The following is a 23,389-nucleotide window of genomic DNA, read 5'->3' on the forward strand; positions in this document are numbered from 1 at the left end:
CGATTATTCAAGTGGTGTACTTTTCTGCATACTTAGTTACTTTCTTCTAACTTATTGTCTTAGTTAAATAGATTTTTTAGGGTATGTTTTTAGTGCTTTTTCCAATTAATATAATTCTGTAATGTGAGTGCCCTACAGTGATACTTTAAAATATTCATATATTTTCTACAAATATTTTCTCCCATTTTGTCGCCTGTCTTATCATTCTGATTGTTTTCTTTGTTTCCTTTGCTGTACAGAACTTTCTTGTTTGATGTAATGCTATTTGTTGATTTTAGCTTTTGTAGCCTCTGTTTTGGGCTTTACACAAAAATTCATCTGATAAGCAGTTAATATCCAGAGCACATAAGGCACACAATTCAGAAAAAAAGAAAAAACAAATAAAAATGGGTGAATAGAGATCTGGAAGAAGAAATACAAATGGTCTATAAGATTATGAAAACAGATGTTCACCACTACTAATCATCAGCGAAATTAAAATCACATTGTGATATTACTTTAGTAAGAATAGCTATTATCAAAAACACAAAAGATAACAAACACTGGCAAAAGCATATACGGGACCCCATAAACACTGTTGGTGAGAATGCAAATCAATACAGCAAATACATAAAAAGTGTGGAAGATCTTGAAAAGTTAAAAATAGAGCTATCATTTTATTCAGCAAACCCACTGCTGCATAGAAATCCACAGAAAGTGAAATCAATATGTAGAAGAAATATCTATACTCCCAAATTTATTTCATCTCAATTAATAACAGTTATGGAATTTAGTGTCAATCTGTAGATGAATGGATAATGACAATGTGGTACAACTATAAAATGGAATATTATTCAACCATAAATAGAAGAAATCTGAATATGCTAGTTACCCTGATTTGATCATTACCCAAAATATACACAAATGGAAATATCGCCTTGTGCCTCACACATTTTTATAATTACCTTGGGTCAATTAAAATAAAATAAAATTTAAAAAGTGTAGATTTTCATCAGTGTAATAAGATAGCCAAGAAAAGCAATTTAAAAAAGATGGAAAGATTTATTTTGGCTCACTACTTCAAGGGTATCAGTCCATAGGTGGTTCATTCCAGTACTGTGAGCCTGCAGCAAGGCAGAGCATCCTGGTGCAGTGTGTGGTAGAGCAGAGATACTCACCTTATGGCACAAAGAAGAGAAAGGAGGGTGGAGAAGAGAGAGAGGAAAAGAGGGGCGGTGGACAAGGCATCTGCTTCCAGGGCATGTCCATGGCCCACCTCCTATAGTTCACACCGTCTCCCAGTAGTCCATTCAATTAAACTATGAACCCATTAATAGATTAATCCATTGATCAGCATTCTCATGATCCATTTACTTCCCCAAAGTCCCACTTTTGAATATTTCTGCACTAAGGACCAAAATGTCAACATAGGAGCCTTTGGGAGACATTCCAGGTCCAAACCAAAACACCCTTTTAAAGCATTGTGAACTTACACCCATGGAAACTTTCTATGTGAGCTGTTATTATTCTAAGGGAATTAAAATAAAGTAATGATGAGAATAATTAACGTTGAGGGAAATTAGACATGTGTTCATCCTAGAATATACATCATATCGGTAAAAGTGATTTTTAAAAAATGTTGTAAAAAATAAACCAATAAATATTTGGATATAAATTTCCCTCGATTATTTATTCAATTCATTTACAGTCAAAATTAACTCTAATATTAATGTTAATAATTACTTCTAAGTACACAGATGTGATTGAGTTAACAAACATTGATGGAAGTATTATTTAAAATATAATCCAGATTTTATAGAATTATTTAAAGAGAAATAAGCTATTTTCATCAGTCATATATCGACTTCTAATACAGAAGCATTTTTGTATAATTTTCATGTACTTTTGGAGTGATTTTGTTGCTGTTTTTGAGAAAGTCTTGCTATGTTGACCAGACTAGTTTTGAACTCTTGGACTCATGTGAACCCCCAACCTCAGTGTGGTTTTCTCATGCACTTTGAAATTGACAAAAAAGGAGATTTTAGAAAAGACAACAATTGTTGGCAGAAAATGGTAAACTTCTATGTACAAAGATTGAACAAATTCTGTGGCCTCATGAGTACAATTTCAGAAATAAAAGATTCTAATTATTATAGTTAAATCTTATGATTCATCATGGTGAGAAGTAGTGTTCTTTTAACAGCTATCGGCCTTTCTGTTTGTGTCAAATTTACATTATTCCCACATTGATTACTAGACCACCTTCTTCAAGGATGTGTCTGTAATAGGCTCTACTAATCCAGGAAGATCCTATTCAGTAGGTTCCCTTCAACTACTATTGTTTAATGTTAAACTTTTCAAGTTTCTGTTACCAGTTTCTTAAATTTAAATCCAACAAAACTGAAGAGTAGGAACTTCTGTAAAATAGCACATGTACAATAAAGAAAAATTAAACGGAGGAAACTAGAAGAAAAAGTAACTCATTATCTATTATTATGTCCAAAATCACATTATAGCTCCAAAACTGAAGTCAGTACAGTATTTGTGTATTTGAGGAAATCACAATAGGAAAAAAAAAGGGGGGGTAAAAAAGACTCAAGAAAATAGACACCACTTTTATGAGATAGAAGATAATGAGCATCAGTGGGAAAAAGGAAGATGAGTGTGTAGGAAATGTGGCTACAGTGTTCCACAGATTCCCTGATGTCCAGGCATCTTGCACAGACATGATGGTGGGTGGGAATGGATGGAGTTGGATCATCTGCTGTAGTAGAAGGTCCCGGTCAATCTCTCCTTGCAAGCCCATTCTGATGGCCTTGACATTCTATTGGTGACTGTATGTGTGGCCTGGCATCAGACTACTTTAGTGCTAGGGAATCTGAGCTTAGCAGTCTATAGTTGTAAAATAGCTTGGTAAAACCAAATGTAGGAAAGAACTGTGTCTGTGAAGTTTCACCCTCACCCTGCTGGTAGTAGATTCTGGTGCTTAAATGAACAGATTCCCCTGAGGGAAGTAACTCTAGTTATGTTATCCTGGGGTCAGTTTTTGGAAAATTCTTATTGTCATGTTCAGAATGAATAAGGGGAAAGAAGAGACTGGCTGTGCATATAATTAGCTTGTGTATCAAGATTATGAAGAACTAAAAATTAAATAGAAAAGATAATCCAACTGAAGTACATAAAAACATTTTAAAGACAAAGAAGCTATATCTAATAATCAATCTCAGTGTAAAATTGAAAGTTTTAAAATTGAAATTGAATACCTGAAAATGTTGCAAATGTTCATAAACAAATCTAAAAGCCTAACAAATGTTGATAAGGATATGAAACAAATGGACAAACTACTAACCAGAGTATAAATCTGTACCATTACTCTGGGAAAAAAATTTGGTTTTATTCCAAAATATTGAAGATATGCATATCCTATTCTATGACTTGAAAATTATGTACCTGTGCCTCAAGGACATATAAAAGGATATTCTTAGAAGTTTGTAGGATCCAAGGAACTAGTGTTAAACAAAATTATGGGAAGCCATTGTTTTGAACTGAGATACAGCATGAGGCCCAACCAACCAAATCAAACCAAAAGAGTCATTAATTCTCAATGCCTCATAATAAAACTAAAGCTTTATGGATGTAGATAATCCCCAGATACATTTTTCTTGAAAACAAGAGATTGCATTCTACCTGAATCAGCAAAATAAGGAAGTCCTTTTTGCTTTAATCCTTGTAGAAAAGTAATGAGAAGTAACTCGATGTTAAGCAATGAATTTTTTACTATTGTTTACCAGTCTGCAACTGCCCACAGGGGATTTATTCTCTCTTTTAGAATAGTGGCTAACACGATTCTTAAATTATAATACAAGACACATCTATAATTAAATTTGCAACATTTTTTTTTCTTTTGACACTAGAAATTTTGCAGATGTCCATACACAGTAAAGTGGTTAAATATTCACTTTGTCCTTTACTCTAACCTAAAGGAATAAACTCCACTGATATATACTAAACATAGATGAAACCTAAGAACTCAATATTTAGAAAAAAAGAAACATTAGAAGATCATCTATAGTAAAATGAATAAATAACATGTGAAACTAAGCAATCTATTGTTTAGGGTAGGTATAGAAATTTGTGGAAAACTATATGCAAATTCACAGGAATAATAAAGCAACTAGTTTATATTATATTTATGAAAAACAAGCTTATTGAGGTTTTCATAGAATTTGATTTGATTTGATACAATGAGAAGAGACTTTTAGAAATATGTGTGTCTATCTTAAGGATATACAAGGCTGAAGTATTATATTATTTTCTAAATTTGTAATAAAAATGTAACTGTTCTTTTAAGTTAAATTTCAAAAATGAAAATGAATCTCAATGAAATTTATTATTTTTTATAGAGATAACCAACTAAATGGCAAATTAGAAAGGACAGCAATGTTAATTTAGTAATTTTTCCCATCCCCTGTAAGAATTTTCAAACAAAGCAAATCATTTATAAGCCTCCTATGTAAACACCTTTCTGGTTAAGTAATTCTAGGCAGACTATATATGTAAAAGTATTGACGACAATATGCCATTGGAAATCCGCCACCTGGTGGAAGTGACCTGGAACTACATAACAATGATTTTTAAAAAATCTTTCCTGAAAATAATGTGCAGTTGAAGCAAAAGTGGGAAATTGGAATGAGAGGATTATTTTTTCTTCCTTATATCACTTCAAAAACATTTGAAATTGTTTTTATAGGTTATAAAATCTCCTAAGTTAATAATGTTGAGAATTAAGTAGAGTTTCTTAAAAATGCTACAAATGTAACACTGCACAATACATTTCATAAGAAAAAATCCTATATTGTGTTATAATTTATGCCAAAAATAAACATGCTGAGTTTTAGTAGTGCCATTAATATTATGAATAACTATAATTGTATTTAGTTTAAAACAAAAGTAAATACTAAACAAATTTGTAGAACATCTGAATCATCCATCTCTCAAATCACTGAACAACTAGATGGAAAGAATTTCCCTAAAAACTAGAATTAATCTTGTTATTGTTTGGATATGAGGTGTGTTTTTCAATTTTTTTGTTAATGCAAGAATAATCAGAGGTAAAAGATTAGATTATGAGAACACTAAACTCATCAGCCCATCTAAGTTTGAATGAACTGATTGGGTGGTAACTCTAGGCCAGTGGGTTGGCTGAAAGAGATGGGTCACTAGGGGCATGCCTAAGATGCTACTTCTTCCCTGTGGCTCTTTCCCCTCTTGTTCTACTTCCTCGACACCTGAACTGAGCTGCTTTTCTATACTGGACACTTCTACTATGATGTGCTCCCTCATTTTCAGCCATGAGCAATGGAGTCTGCCTATATGGACTGAGACTTCTGAAATTGTGAGCCCCAAATAAAATTTTACTCCTCAAATTTGTTCTTGTCAAGTATTTTAGTTATGTGATAAAAATATAATTAAAACATATTGGTACTGAGAAGTGAACTTATTGCTATGACTAAAGAGATCATGTGATTTGGAAGAATTTGGAACTGATTTGCAAGAGGAGTTCGGAAAAGTTTGGAGAGTCAAGCAGGAGAAACTTAGAATGTTGTAGGCAGAACTTAATGGAGAATTCTGGTGGGAGCTCACAAGACCAGAATGCCAATAGGACTGTGGACAGTGAAGACTGGGCTCATGAGGTTTCAGAGGGCGAAGAAAAATTCTGGAAATTGAACTAGAGGCCATTTGTATTACATTCTGGCAAATAAATTATGTACATTTTTTTCCACCCTGAGATTTTCTGTGAGGTTAAATTTAAATGTGATAGATTTATCTGGCAGAAGAAATTTCAAGGTAGCACAGCATTCAGACAGTAGCATGGATATTGCAAGTGGTTTTTAGTCAAGTTTACTACAATAATTAGGAGCAGAAAGAAGAGTGAAAAGGTTGGAAGAACTAGCAATTGGGCCACAAGAATGCATATAAAACTCAAGCCAAGGAAAATGTGCTTGTTAAAGAAATTAGTCACCTAAGATAAGCTAAGCAGTTTACACAGGAATATGATTTGAGAGTAACTCAGGAATTGGAAAGACATAAATCATCTTAGGTTCAAGAGCGTAAAAGTAAAGAGAAAAGACCATGTGGACACTCTGCTTGCACAGGGGTCTTAGGAAGTTGTTTCATTATTCTCAATGGCTTCTGTAGTCATGGTCACAGGTGGCTTGGCTATTGCTGAGATGGCATCAGACCTTGGCATCTTTCACATGTTGCTGGTTCTGCAGGAATGCAGGCAGTTGGAGTTAAATGGTCCTGGATCCTTCCATGGAGATTTCAAAGGAAGGTCTGGGAGGCCAGGCAAAGTGCAACGGGGTTGATATTTTTGCAGGCAGCCCCTGAGAAAGGTGATGGATAACGATGTCAGAAAGAAGCTAAAGCTGCAGTGGAGTTGCCAGAGACTAAGGGAGGCCCCTGTATGGATCATCTGCCAAGGAAAACTTCAGAAATCAAGCAGAAACAAGACAAGAAATTCCATATGAGCTGAAATCAGCAATGCCATAATTTGGAAACTACACAAGCTCTTTAAAGAAAACATCAAGATGTCATGTGTCCTAGATGCTAGACATGGAGCCGCAGAACTTTTTGCCCAGCTGAATTTTGGTCTTGCTTTGGTCCCATTTTATCTTTCCATGGCCCTATTTTTTTTTCATTTGGAATGAAAATGTTTACTCTGTGCCATTATATATTGGAATGTAACTTGCTTTTGATTTTTACAAGGGCTATAAGCCCAGTGTTTGCCTCAAGTCTCGTGGGGAGACTTTTGACGTGGAATTTTGGACTGTGCAGGAATTCGTAGAGGCTATGGAAACTCTTGGAAATAGATTACATGCATTTCTCATTGTGAGATGGTTATGAGCTTTGGGGGGGACCAGGGTGGAATATTATATTTTAGAAAAGAGGTGTTCTCTAAAAGCTCACGTGTGACATAATGCAGGGATATTGAGAGGTAACAAGATTAGATTTTAAGATATGTAACTTAATCACTTGATTAATCCATTTGATGGAATCATGATTTGGGGGATTATTATTTTATTTCTGGTAAGTGGAAGGTTCTGTTTCCTGACTGTCACTTTCCTCTGATATGACTTTCCACCAAGATATTCTGCCTTACCTCAGACCCAGAGCTATGGAGTCAACTGACCATAAGCTGTATTTCTGAGTCTGCGAGCCAAAATAAACTTTTCTTCCTCCATGTTGCTCTTATCAGATCTTTGGGTCACAGTGACACAAAGATGATTAACAAAAATCTATAAAGGAAAACAGATTATATATCATCAACAATTAACTTCTAGATGAAGTAAAATATTAATACACAATAATGGATGATGAAAAATGGCAGGTTAAGATGAAACCTGTAATGATGCTTTCCCATTAATACTTTTGGGTAGAGCAGATTGAGACATTTTTAATGAAAGAATCAACAATATACACCGGGGATCCAGGCTTCCAAATCATTAATTGATGGATTCATCAAGCACTAAATATATCTATATGAAGTTAGAAATAGATGAGAAATAAGAAACAAAACAGTGTTCTTTCCTTTGGAAAAGAGGCAAATGTCACTATGACCAGGTAACTGTAGAGAACAGCACAATATATTTTTTTTTTAATTTAAAAATGACAGAGAACAGGCTATTAGAAGTGATATCTAAAGCAAAGAACAAATGTGAACAAGAGGCTAAGTATAGAAGAATTAAAAACAACTTCAAGTTTCTCAGCCAGTGTTTATGTCACTGTGATGCCATTAGCCTATTCAAACATGTGCAGAAAAAAAGAGGGAAATTATGGGCTATCTGAGTCTAGACAATCACAATTGTATGCTGTTGCAGTCGTATGCTATACTCCCGCTGATTGTCCACCAACACACACTTGCTAGATCCATTCTAGCTGACGTATTAATTGTTGCTATATCTTTAAGAATTTCTCCTTGATGCATGCATATTGAGTATATTACCTATAGCAAACTAATTTATTTTGTTAAATACTTTCCATGAATGTCTGATTTAAAAACCAAGAATAGTATTTTTCACTCTTTTAATAACATCATCACACTCTTTCATTTTATGGTTTAATAATTTAGCTGAATATAAACCTGAGCTAACTTAAAAACACATGTATATAAAATAGATTGAACTAAAATAGGTGTCTGAATACTATGCTTCTGTGCTTGAAATTCAAATAACTTTTTCACCATGCATGTGCATATATTTGTATGTGCAACTGCATTTGTTTGTTTTTAACCAAAAATAGGAAAGTACTTTTTCCTGGTATAACAAATACCATCACCTCTAACATGGAAATTGATGACTTATTTACTTATCTCAATTCTATGATTCACTCAACATGGGAAAACTTTATCTAAGTCATATTTTCTTATGTTTCTAGTTATCTATATAACAGACATTATCTCCTAGAATTGCTCCAATAAACAATATCTTACATATGGGGTATGATTTTTCCCACCTCTCTTGAACATCTTTGCTTCGTGACTGATCTTTTCTAGCTTATTGAAAAATTTAGATCCTCAACCATCAACCATTTTTCATAGACCACTAACTTTATGACATGCATTATTTCCATGCCCAGGATCTTTTTAGTCATATAAGCCTTGTAAGGAAGATAATACATACTTTCCATGTCTTTTATTTACTACTATATCCATGATGTCAATCTTAGGAAAGAACTAGGGATAAGAGTTGTTTAAATTCTCTCTTTTCATATGTGTAAATATTCATTTACATGTTAAATAAATAATTATTTTAACTTTACACATTTATGGGGTAAAATAAAATAATTTGATATAAGTATACAGTGTGCAATGACCAAATCAAGGTAGTCAATATATTTATTTTCTTAAGTATTTTTAGAATTTTTATTAATGCACAAAAATTTTACATATGTAGGGGGGATAATGTGTCTTAATTCATTACAGTGATAAATAATAATAGGATTCAATTAGACATAATAATAAATGCATATAAAAGAATTTTTTTTTTCATTTCAAGCTGAACACATGTGGTATACTCATATTTGCACATAGCATGATATGGTCAAATTTTTTCCCCAGTTCTGCTCCTTTCCCTCCTCTATTTCCTCCCCTGTGGTTCCCAACTTCTACTCAACTTATCTCCTTCCTAATTTTGAGAGGTATCTTTTTTGATTCCCTTTTCTCTCTAGCTTCCACATACTAGAGAAAATATTCAACGCTTGGCTTTCTGAGTCTCACTTATTTCATTCAGCATGATGTTCTCCAGTTCTATACATTTACCAAAAATTAGATGCTTTCATTCTTCTTCATGGTTCAGTATGGTTCATTGTGTATATATACCACATTTTCTTTAGTCATTCGTCAATCCATGGATACCTAGGCTGGCTCCATAAATTAATATCTGTGGCTCCTTCTGCTATAAACATTGGTATGCTTATGCCACTATGTAGTATGCTGATATTAGTTATTTGGGATAAATTCCAAGGAGTGGAATAGTTGGGTAATTTAGTGATTCTATTTCTAGTCTTCAAAGGAATCTCCACATTGTTTTTTAAAGTAGCTGTACTAACATTTGGTACCACCAACAATGTATAAGTGTACCTTTTCCCTCACACTCTTATCAGCAATTATTATTTGTATTCTTGATGATTGGCATTCTAACTATGGTTAGATGAAACCTCAGTGTAGTTTTGATTTACATCTCAACAGTTGCTAGGAAAGTTAAATATTTTTTCATATATTTGTTGATCATTTGTATTTCTTTTTTTCAGAAATGTCCTTGTAGATCTTTAATCTATTTATTGATTGGGTTACTAGTCCTCTTTTGTTAAGTTTTTTTTTTTTTTTTGCATTCTTTATATGTTCTGGTTATTAATTTCCTGTCAGAAGAGTAGCTGCCAATGATTTTCTCCCAATTTCTTTACTCTCTCTTCATGTTCTTGTTTCCTTTGCTGTGCAATAGCTTTTTATTTGGTGATGTTCCACTTATTGATTCTTGGTTTTATTTCTTGAGTTTCAGGACTCTTGTTAAAGAAGTTGGCGCCCATTCCAAAGTGTTTGAATGTTGGCCCTATGTTTTCTGCTAGCAGGTTCACTGTTTCTGGTATAATTCTGTGATCCACTTGAGCTAAATTTTATATAGGGTGAGAGGTAGGGATCTAATTTCATACTTCTATATATGGATATCTAGTTTTCCAGCACCGTTTGTCAAAAGGCTATTTTTTTTTTTCTGTAATCTATGGTTTTGGCAACTTTATTAAGGATCAGATGACTATTTATGTGAATTTATCTCTGTGTCTTCCAGTCTATAACATTGGTCTTCATATCAGCTTTTATGCCAATGTCAAACATTTTAACTACAACTTTGATTTATAATTTGAGATCAGGTATTGAGATGCCTGAAGCCTTTGCTCTTATTGTTCGAGATTGTTTTGGCTATTCTGAGTCTTTCATTCTTCAATGCTTTTGGTAATATGAGACTATTTTGACAATATTAATTCTACCTATTCATGAACTTTATTTAGTGTTTTATAATTTTTATTTTAGAGTCTTTTGCCTCCTTTGTTAGATTTATTTCAAGTATTTTTTTTTTTTTTTAGGTTATTGGAAATGAACATTTTTCCTGATTTTGTTCCCAGTAGATTCATTATCAGCATATAAGTACGTTATTGATTTTTGTATGCTGATCTTGCCTCCTGCTGCTTTGCAGAAGCTATCACATCTATAATCTTATGGAAGAGCTTTATTGGGTTCTTTTAGTTTAGAATCATGTCATCAGGAGTCAGATATTTGTCTTCTATTTTTAGTTGTATTTCTGTAAGTTCCTTTGCTTTTATGATTGCTCTGACTAGTTTCAAGAACTACTGGATTGTGATGGTGAGAGTCTATATCCTTATTTTGTTGTTTATGCTAGAGAAAATGCTTTTTGCTTTTTCTTCATTCAGGTTGATGTTGTTTTTGTGTTTGTTACATATAGCCCTTATGATATTGAAGTAAGTTTCTCTCACTAGTTTTTCCAGTGTATTTTACATGAATATGAACTGAATGTTGTCAATTTTTTTTTCTGTATCTACTGAGATTGTGATGTGATTTTTGTCCTTGACTCTATTTATGTGATGAATTTTAATTTTTCATTTATATATGTTGAACCAAGCTTTCATCAGTGAAATGATTCAAACTTAATCATGGTGTCCAATTGTCTTAGTTAATTTTGGAATGCAGTTTACTAATATTAAAATAATACATCTATATTCATCAGGGATGACCTGCAACTATCCATATTCTCTTAAATTTAATTGAACTTCCTAATAATCTTTCCTTTAAATTGTGTACCAAGCATTTCTTCAATATCATATTATTTGAGATCTATTACTAGAAAGTTATTGTGTTCATTTGGAGGCATAAAATTACCATTTTTTTCATGTTACTTGTGATCCTGCATTGAGTTTTGTGTGTCTGGTAGATTAGTCAACTTTATTACTTTTATAAGACGACTTCACAGTAAATAGCTTTATTTTGAGATAGGCATTGAGGTATCAGCAGGCTATGCAGTGTTGGTTTTGTTTTCATACAAGTGCCCATGTGTTTTCTTCCTATTGCTTCTTCGACTATACTGAATGATTTGAGGGATAATGCCACAGTAGGGTTAGAAATTACAATTGTGTCTGAAACCACAAGGGGAAGGGACACTCTAGCGGCCCAAGCACGTGTGGTACAAACAGCCATGTGGCCTACTGTGTGTCCACTTGAACAATGGGTATTGATACCTAGAGTGCAGCAAACATTTCTGGAGTGAGCTCTGTGGCCAGCAAAGCCTTCTGGCAAGAGAAATCCATGGTGGGGAACCTGCACTACCTTTCTTTACTCCTATTGGTGCCACAGGACCACAGGTGGCAGGCCACCATGGGAATCCGGATAGGGAATTGAGGCAACACTTGGTGATGTCTGCTCTCAGTCCTGGTGTTCGAATAGGCCCACAACAGCTGAACATACCAGTCCTCCCTAAGGAACTTGTCTCTTAGATTTTGAAAGTGCACCCTGACCCTGAGCTGAAATATCTGCCTCCAGTAGTGCAGGGTAGCACGTGGACTTAGTTACTAGGATTGCAGTTGCTCTGCTGGGTCACCCTGTGTTCACAGGCCTGCCCCACTGGTGTGCTGGAGCCTACACTGACTGTACTTGGCATGTGTCTAAAATGAGTTTTGAGTTTCTGACTACTCAGTAAGGGAGCAAATGGCCCAATATTCCTCTGCAGTCCCACAAATGCCCCACAAATGATTTTACTGAGCTACAGAAATCGACTTTGTTCATGTTTAAGATTCTTCCTGAATAAATGAATATCTAAACCCCACTCTGCTCCTCGTTCTTGTATATCCAAGCAGCCTTGCCCCCTATATTTCAAATTCTCATTACTCATCAGTTTCTTATTTAAAATTCCTCCATTATTGTGAGGATTGCTTCTGTTTCATTTTATAATCAGAGTTAATTATATTGCAAGAATAATGTGCTTAGTAAAGATTAGAATAGAATGCATTTATGCACGATCCCTATTAACTTTTCGTTTTTTGTCATTTTTGGTCTTAATCAAATTATACCTGGGGTTTTGGAGACCTTTTATCCATTTCAATAAAAAGATTAAATTTCTGTCTTTCTTTCTTTAGCAAATTCTTTTTTTTTTTTTTTAACCTCTCTTAAATACCCATTACTACACATGCCACACTTTGCTTAATTAAAAACATGAATCACATGCTGGGTATTTTCAATAATTTTAACTTTTTAAATCTATCTAAAAAATTACAAAATAAAACTACATTATAAATTATTTTTAATTTATATATTTACTTTTTCAGTTTAGATTATATGTACATGTAACTATTATTTCTCCATTAACATTTTGACAATTTTTGTTAGTTTCTTAATTGTTGTTACTGGGAATACAGATAATATGCATCTTATTTTATCACTATCTACTTCAGAATTACACAAGCATTCCTGTTAAATTACAGATGAGTTGCATGTTTTACAATGTTATAAAACTTACATTTTAAAAAACCTAAACATAATATAGTTTATCAATAGCCAATTTTATTTTTTTTAAAGCTAAGATAAATTAAAGGACATATTTATATTGACTTTAATATTTACTTACAAGGGCTTTTTTCTGTCAATAAAGTTAAATTCTAATGTTATTTCTTCTAATTCTAAAAGACAGTCATTAATAATTTTTGTAAGGTAAATATGGTAGCAATAACTTCCCTTTCCATTCATTTATCTAGGGATACTGTTATTTCCTTTATGTTTAAAGGATAGTTATCCTGGGTATAGAATTGATATTTTACATTTATTTATTTCAACAATTTGAATATAATATTCCACTCTTTTCTGACATCTATGGTCTCAGAGAAAACATATTGCTATTCCCATGTATTTGTTTAGTTGTTTTGTATAGTAGCTTTCTAAACTTCCCATTTATCTTTAACTTTCATATCATTGACTATATGTATCCAGGTGTGAATCTCTCTGGGTGTTACTGATGTGAGGTGTACCCCAAAAGCTCACATGCGAAACAATGCAGTAAGGTTCAGAGCAAAAATGATTGAGTTGTAAGGATCTTAACCCAAGCAGTGAATTAATACCTGATGGGATTAATTGAAGTGGTAGGGTGTGGTTGGATTAATTAAAGTGGTAGGGTGTGGCTGGAGGAGATTGGAATTGGGGCATGACTTTGGGGTATACATTTTGTATCTGGAAGGTGAACTGTTTCTCTCTCTTTCGCTCACTCTCTCTGCTTCCTGATGATGTGAGCTGTTTCCCTCTGCCCCATTCTTCTGCCATGATATTTAGTATCACCTTGAACCCTGAGGAATAGAGTTGGCTTTCTATGGACCAGGACCTCTGAAACTGTAAGCCCTCAAATAAACCTTTCCTCCTCTATAACTGATGGTTAGATCATTTAGTCACAGCAGTGAAAAACTGACTAAAACATTGGGTATTCTTACTTTGGTTTAGTTAAGTTTCAGGGATATTTAGTTTAATATACACCATCAAATATTGGAAGTTCTGTCCTTCAGTTGGCCAAATAATATCTCTACCTATTTGTTTTTGTTCTCTTCTCCTCAGACTCCCATTACATATATAGTGGTAAACAGGACTCTAAGTCTCTGAGTCTTCTTCTTGATATTTTCTTTAATGGTCTTCTTGAAATTATGTAACTTATATTACTCTGTATTCAAGATGTTTGGTTTTTTACTTTTGTATTAAACCTGGTAGGTAGGGCACTACCTGTTCACATCTTTCCTAACATCATATAACAGTTCCTATTTCTCTACAAATTTTATAATCAAAGTGCAACATATTTTAAATTTAAAAAGTATTAAATATTTTAAATTTAAAAGTGCAATATATTTTCATATTCATTTATACTATTAAGAAATTATTCAATATTTTTTATAATGTAAAGAGATAATTTTATTTTTCTTTTGGTGAATGGTCTTTTTATCAGGATTCCCAGGACTTCCCTTGAATTTAAAGATTCACTTTAAGAACTCAGAGACTTAACAGAAAGTTGTATATTCAATGATTATGGTGCATTACAGTGAATCTACAATTAAAACCAAAAAAGATAAAAGAATCATGAAGCAAAATTCAAGTAAAATTATGGCTATGTTGGGACTAATGACATGTTAACTAACTCAGGCTGACTCCTTACTCCCTGGCGAGTGAGCAAGATCAAGGCCTCAAAGGTGGTTTCAAAGGTTTATGACAATAAATCGGACCACCGTCAGGGATTGGTTAACAACAGTTCCGGTGAACATGATCAGCTCATGCGTGCCATACCGTCCTATGGGACTCTCACCTGTGTGAACCCCCATGCCTTGCTGACTTTTAAGCCGATTGGTTCCCGCCTAGCCCCCACCCTACATCAAAGCTGTGTGACTTCCTCAATAAAGGAGTACCTGCTGTGACTGGTCTCCCTGATGTGTCTGATTGTCCTCTGCCTGGAGGGCTGCTTGCGGGCGATCAGTCAGCCCTACCTATCCTGGTCTGACCTTGTTGGGGAGTGTCCCCTTCCCATGTCTCTGGTCCAGAAGAGCAAGGGGGCTAAAGACCCCAATAGCTAAGCTTTTAGATTGCCTCTACCAGTGGAATTGTATAGACAATGATTAATTCTCACAAAAGATAATATGTGGTAACAAATATAGAGTACTGCCAACTAGAGAAACTCATTTGAGCTTCTCATGGTGTCCAGGGTGTGTACTCGGGGCTTTCAAAGTTGGACTTAGAGTAGTCCCTTTATCTAATTAGAGTCACCAATTTTTCAGGCGCTGTGGTGATCAGTTGGTGCAATATGGTCCCTCACCCCCACATGGTTGGCATAAACTGACATGGCCCAAGCGCACTCTGTGAATACAATTATTAATCCAGGCTGTCTATTATGACCAAGGTCCTGGTTATACAAAGGCACTCTCTTAGACAGAACATCCCAAGGGCATAGACTTTATCCCCCAGAAATTTTCAAGGAACTATTTTCGTAGAATAGACAGGGTTTAAACCCTCTAAGTGCACTGAATTAACCCTTTACTGTACAGTCTTTTCTTGTATTTTCTTGTTCTTATAGGTCTGCATGTGTTATGGGAATTGAGTAGTATAAATTTTTGAGATAAGAAGTAAATATATTTTATTTCACGAAGAAAATTGCAAAATACTTTAAAAACTGCTAAATTGCTTATGATAAAAACTCAAAACAGGATTATGGAGGATATAAAAATAAAGAAAATGTAGTACAATGATAAAGTACACCATATATTTCTCTTATAAATATTAAATAGTGTCTATGCAGAATATTTAAATAATAAGTACCAATCAATGAGAAAACGTCACTTAACAAAATATATACAAAATATATGGATAGGAATATGCAATGCAAACATAACTATACCATAATTATTACTGAACTTAAAAGAGTAATCTTCAATTTCTTGATATACAGGGAAACACAAACTAAGCAAACTAGTTTATACCATTCAGATATATTGAGAATTATGCTATAGACAATAACAAATACTGTCAAGCAGGTGAGAAGGAAAATATGCATTGTTTCTACAAGTGTGTACTAGTAGATTCTCTTTGGAAGACAATATAACAGCGTCCAGTAATAGCATTGAGGTGAATAAACCATGACCACAAACGCTACTTACAAGAGTCTACCGTAATGAAATACATCTTCCCATGGGGTGCACATTTTTTTTTTTTTCATTTTCAAAGATCTAAGTTAGCATCTGATAATAGGATTTCTTTGCATGAATTTCCTTAGCTTTCTCTTTAATCATAAAACTTCTTATTTTCTTCTAATTCATGGAAACTATTCTCACTGGATATAGAGTTTTGGATTGATGTTCTTCAATTTCTTTCTTGGCTGACCTCCTCTACCACCTCCTCCTCCTTCTTTTCTTCTTCATCCTTCTTAGGAATCTTGTTCATTTATTTTTCTTTTATTGTCTTCTTTTGAATAAAGCTGATACAATGGTGCCTAAGATGTTTATTTTCTTAATGGGTACAATAAATTATAGTGTATATATTTTTTAATTTTTTTATTTGTTCTAATTAGTTGTACATCACAGTAGAATACATTTATACATTTTGATAGATCATAAATAAATGGAGTGTAATTTCTCATTTTTCTGATTGTACATATTGTAAGATCACATTGGTCATGCAGTCATATAGGTACATGATGTAATAATGTTTGTTTCACTCTCCTATCTTTCCTACCCCATATCCTCGCCTCCCTTCACAACTCTCTACTTAGTATAAAGTAATCCTATTCTTCCCTAGCCTCCCCCATTGTGAATTAACATCTGCATATCAGAGAAAATGTTTGGTGTATATTTTCACTTAGCAAAATGTACCTCTGCCAAGTTAATTTATTAATGCTCTTTGTTTTGATGAAATAGAGAACTTTTATTATACAATTCCTTTTATCTTCCCTTCCATACTATTAATTTTGTATATATTAAATATATATACATATTGTAAACCCAATAATAAATTTTTATTAGCATTAGTAGCTTTTTTACACTGTACCTTATAAAATCTGAGTGAAAAGAGAAGAAAAAATATATATTAACCTTCTCACTTATCTTTACTTATGAATCTTCTTATGACTCTGAATTTCCACCTGATGTCATTTGCTTATTCCAATACAGTTTTATTCCCATCCACCTTGTTTATGCTGCTATTGCCAAGTACATTGTATTTCTATATGCTGTAGGACATATAGTATATATGATACAAATGCATAGATACTATATATTTAGTATGTATTCTACATAAATACTCCATATAAATAGGTAGTTCATATTTAGTATGTATGGGGAGTATTCTATACATATGTAGTATCTATGTGTTTATATTTTTATTAAATATAAATATTGTATATTCTATATAAATTATGTATGTATTATTTTTAATATTATCTATTATAAATATAATATTTAGGTATATGCATATATTATTATATATTTATATCATATATCCTAACTATACAGTACCTATCTATGTACCTGTAGCTTATGCAATATTTTAAAATATTAGGAAAATACAATTTTAGTCTATTTTATTTCATTTTATTTTGGTACCAGGGATTAAACCCAGAGGAGATTAACCAGTGAGCTACTTCACAGTCCTCTTCTTAAATTTATGTTTCTGTTTGAGACAGAGGCTTGCTACATTGCTTAGGGACATCCTAAGTTGTTGAGGCTGGCTTTGAAATTTGCAATCCTCCTGCCTCAGCCTCCAGAGCCACTGGCATTAAGGTGCGCACCACCACACCTGACTGCTCTTCTATTCTTGAAAGAATTTCTATAACCTTCCATTTTTTATGAAACCATATTTCTTGGTGAATTTTAAAATTTCCTTAGCAATATGAATGAATTCTTTCTCCAAAGTCTATTATTCCTGTTTCTAGTCTTTGATGTCTTTACACGGATTTTTTTTTTTTTTTTACTTATTTTTATCTTTTATCTTTAGTGATTAGGGTTCATTTTTGGGTCAACATAGGCCACATATTGGTAAAAAATTATGCTTAAACTTCCTTAACCAAGGTGTATTTTCACCGTTAGCATTAGAAACATGAATGGTTGGGAGATTGCTCTCAAAGTTTTATGAGACTTTGTGTTTGCCCCGTCCAGCCAGGGAGTATTATTGGCCTGCATTTCTCCTTTCCAATCATTCCTGAATGCACACAGCTGTGGGCATTCCCTGAGCATCTGGGGCTACCAGGTTATGTTTCAATTTATAGGTCTGGCCTCCTAGAAGTTGCTGCTGGGTCCACATATCTTATTGTTCAGAGAGTGCCAGCTCTGAGTTGGTACATAAGCCTCTGTGCTACTGAGGTTTCTGTCTCTTGCTGATGTGCCTAAGGATGACTTGATGAATGATTTTTTAAGGTTCTGTTCATGTCCTCTTGGTAGACCTTGTCACTAACTGATGAATGCCATACCACCTAGCACATGTTCCCATCTTCCTGATTCCCACACTTGAATATGATCTCTCAGGGTGGCTTCTTGGTTATCTCTTTCCCTAGTCCTCTACAATCCTTTCTGGTTCTGGTTGTCTTGAATTACAGAGCTATCAATTTCTATCAATGATTCTCCACCATAATTTTCATTATTTGCCCCACAATGGAATTTTCTCTATTTGGTTCCAAATAAAGTCATTTCCTCAACTGGGTTGTGGAGTTCTTCTTTACGGTCAGCCTTTCACCCTGCGCAAAATCCCTACACAACTGCAGCAGCGATGCTACTGAAGGTACGTGTTTCATAGAAATTTTCTTCATTCTACAAGTGAACCCTGGAAAAAGTAGGCAGGCTGTTTCGTTCATGGCTTGGTCCCACTGTCATTCAGTTGACACTTACCGAGCACACTAAAAAAAAGGCCACTCGTAGTCTGGATCTACATTGCTTAACATAGAGTTTCACCCAGCACATCAGGAATAGATGTGAAAATGGACACCTGAAAGCTCTCAGGTGAATTAAAGCTTCTCTAATACAAGATTAGGAAGCACAAGAAATGACAGAGGAGGCCTCTCTCTTCTTTCATGAAGCCACAACTCTGGAGTAGGATCTGGAGAGAAGAAGCCACCATCTTCCTTGCCATACAGGCCTGGGAGTTCAGCACCCACCTTAGTGATTCGATAATGCAGAACTACTGGTAGGAGGCAGAGAGTGTGCAAGAATGCAGGTTGTATCTCCACTCCCAGGGACGCTTCCTGCTCTCACCTTATTGATATTGCTAGAGGGTCACCCAGCTTCCATTGTTCCTAATGAGAAGTCAGTGAATATTTGAATCATCGCTCCTCTCTATATAATGGGCAATATTTCTATGGTTGCTTTCAAGTTATTCCTTTTATCTTCAGTTACCAGCAATGCGTAATGTAGTTACTCTGTTATTAATATATTTTTTCTGTTTTAAATTTCATTTCAGATTTACTGAGACTTTAGATTATAAATATATTATAGAGCACAGTGATAATAGTAGTTTTAATATTCTGTGTTAGTGTCATCATTTGGAACAACTCAAGTTTTTCTATACTGATTGCATTTGCTTTGACTAAAGGATTTTTTTCTTATTTATTTACAAGTTCAGTAATTCTGGATCATACCCTGCATGTTGTGAAACATTTGTCATAGAGACTATGAATTTTGCTTTATTATTGGGTAGATCAATCATTACTTTGTGTTTTGTACTGAACAGATAGCTCAAACTGGCAGCAGTTGATGTCCTGGATGGATTTTAGCCTGGAATGGTCTCTCCGGAGTCTATTCACATGCATGTAGCAGAAGGGTCAGAGTTATGAACAGAGTTTTTGCACAGAATTGGAATGTCCCTGTGCTGAGTCTCTGCTTTCTTACACGTTACCCCCTTATTTTCTTATGACTATGAGATTCAAATTCCCCTGGTTTTTTTTTTTTTTCAGACGACAAAACTATACGTTTTTAAAATAAGTAAATGTTAGCTTTACCACTAGACAATGTGTCGTACTTGACCCTGACCTCAAGCTGAGCACAGTAAATGGGAAATTTCATCTGCACCTGTGCCTTCAAGTAAGAGATGCTACCTGTGTGGTATCTGCCCAAAGCTGTGTCGGCCATTCTGAATTTGTATAATCATTTTCATGGATATTATAGTTGTCTTTCAAAGAAGTTTGTCTGATTTGAGCTACAACTGGAAATGGAACCACTGAAGTCCAGTTTTTATAAATGTATATTTGAGATTGTTCATGCAATAACTTTTAGTATTGCCATTATTTGTAACATAATTAAAATCCACATTGACCATTACCTCCTTCTTTGGACCTTTAAAAAGCAAATTTAAAGACTGGAATTTAAGTCATTATATCATCTATTTACTTTGGGCAACACAGTCAAGTTTATGGAAAAAAGACTATTTCCATAGAAAGATGATGTGAATACTGAGACCAATCTCCTCACTTCTGTGCGGCCATGAATCCTCAGTCAAGTTGTGCTGCTCTTGTTTTCCTCAGTGTCTCTGCCTTTGTACAGATGAGTTAAGACTGTCTTTTCTCTATTGGTTTCTTAGCGCTGTTATAACAAAGTGCCATAAACTAGGAAGCTTTAAAGAACCAAAAGTTGCTCTGTGACCTGAAGTTTGAAATTGAGACATCCACAGGACCATGGTCCCTATGTGACTCTGGGTAGAAACCATTTTTTTTACCTTTTCTCAGCTTTGGATGGAATCCCTGCCATCATTTGGCTTCCAGCTGTTTTCTTGAACATCTGCCTCTGTGCTTCATTCTCTATGTCTCTTCACATGACATATTGCACTTTTAATGACACCAGTCACCTAGGATTACCACCCTCCTGTAAGAATACCTTACATTTGCAACAAACCCATATTCAATAAAATCACACTCATTGGTCTGAATGATTTTGGGGAGGAGGGTGGACTCATTCAAAAACATAAAATTCACCTTTGCACAAATATGGGATGGGTAGCACTTACGATCCATTCTTTCCCCTCTTTGAGATTTACCTAACTCACAACTGAACAGGTGAAACTCAAAGGTCAAAATCACTTTTACCCAAACATAGCCCTCATTTTAGTGTCTCCAACCACACCTCCAATTTAAGAAACTTCTAACTTAGTCTAAATAGAAATCAAAGAGAATGAAATTTAGGTAAAGATGGGCTATGTGACTAATCCAAGGTCAGAGTAATCATTAGCAGAGCTAAGATTCTAATTTAAGAATTTTGAATTTAGAAAAGCTTTAATCAGAATCCACAATGAAGCGATGAACTCCAGGTTTAATCTATATTTGTTTTGATATCCAACATTTAGGGAAATGGGATGCAATATCAGAAGTAATTTGAGCTGTAGCCCTCCATTAAAATGTTCAATGTTCTCCTTTGAGCTGGGAAGGAAATAGCATCATAAATAGTTTATCATTACCCTAATTCATGCATGAACTTAGTCATGTACTGAATATATTTACAGCAAGTCAAAACTGAATTTTAAAGTTTACATGAGGATGCCGTGAGTAAAAATACCTGAAATAAAAATTTAAAAATTCTGTCAGAATGCCATCTCCTTCCAGCTAGGAACACAACCAAGATGACAGAACAAGTCCATACTGCAACATGTCTTCTACAGACACATTTCCTTTTACCCAGTTATCCCTGCATCTATCGAACATTCTGGGATCCATTTATCCTCTCTAAAAATGACTAGAGGAGATAAAGACTAATAGGTGAAATTACCCATTGGTCTAGATTTATGACCTCAAACTTTGTCATTGGTTTTTGACAGTTTTACATTTGCCAACTCCTCTCTTTCTACAAAGTTTCTTGAATCTCTGATCAAGGAGTGTTCTCATTCTTGTTTTGCTCAATGTTTAACAACTTGTAAAGGTCAAACTGCATATTTTATGTTAGGTGATAACTGCCAGGATTAGGTCTGGTCTCTTTAAGAAGCAGAGATTCCTATCCCCAAACTAGACCGAGAAGTTTAAAAGACTCACGGAGCAACACAAGATCTGTCAGAAGACATTTTCCACCTGACTACTTTTCTGAAGCCTTGTTATTCCGTGTTCAGAGCCTGGCGTATGGCTTTTTCTCAATGTGTCATATTTTGGTTTTCCTCTTCCAGTTTTATACAGTGTCCTCTGGTCTTGATTGATGGCTTGGCTTGGCTTTGGGGAGTGACTTCCCTCTTGACTCCTGCACAGTCCCTGTCACATAAACTACTCTTCTAATTGTTGACCACAACTTGCCAGTACAAACTGTCCTTTTTTGAGGGTGTTCCAGAGGGTATCTTTTGCTCAACCGGCCAGCTGCTCTGTTACCCTTTGCTTCCCTCCTCTGGCAGTATCTAGCCATTGCAATTGCCTTCTCAAGTGTTCCTTTAGGATTCTGACTAGGATTATTAATTCATTCATTCATTCTTTCCTTGAAGAAATGTTGAATGAGTACCAAGCAATTAAGGAACATACATAAAAAGTTGTAAAATCATATTCTCTCTTAGCCCTGATTGATGTTGCAGTATAAGTAAAATAGACATTAATCAAATAATAGCTTTTTTATAACTGACAATTCCCTCAGGATCTCTTTTATCTGTATTTCCTTAAGTGCCAAGATGGAGCTATCCAAAGTATCATTGGGGTCTTATTATATTATAATGATTACTTTTTGTGGGGAGGATATTGGGGATTGAACTCAGGGGCACTTGACCACTGAGCCACATCCCCAGGCCTATTTTGTGTTTTATTTAGAGACAGGGTCTCACTGAGTTGCTTAGCACCTCACCAGTTGCTGAGGCTGGCTTTGAGCTCTCTATCCTCCTGCTTCAGCCTCCTGAGCTGCTGGAATTACAGGCCTATGCCACTGCACCCAGCATAATGATTCCCATTTAATAAGTTATCTTACTTGGTCATTTATTTATTATTTCACTTGCTTAGTTAGCATTACCACTATTACCTGTATGAAAACACTGGTGATACAAGAAGTACCTAGCATGAAATTCAGCATAAAGGCTAGCAGAAAGACAGATATTAAGATGAATAATTAAAATACTTTTGAGAAGAAATACAAAGTAATTTAGGAATATAGATGAAGGAATATCTGGAGTATGTAAAATGTTTATTTTCAAATATATATTTTTATATAATGAGAAAAGTATGCAAAATTTTCCATGAGTGTTTGCACATGCTAATAATCCTCTTTATCTTTGCATGTTTGTATATGCATACTTTTTTATGGAAGGGATTATACACTGCCTAATGCAGATAATTATAGTATGACTTTTCAAAGTAAGAAAACTACATATAATTACATTTTCATGTTATAAAAAATTCTT

Source organism: Sciurus vulgaris, assembly GCF_902686455.1.
Source record: "Sciurus vulgaris genome assembly, chromosome: 9".
NCBI classification, from domain to species: Eukaryota; Metazoa; Chordata; class Mammalia; order Rodentia; family Sciuridae; genus Sciurus; species Sciurus vulgaris.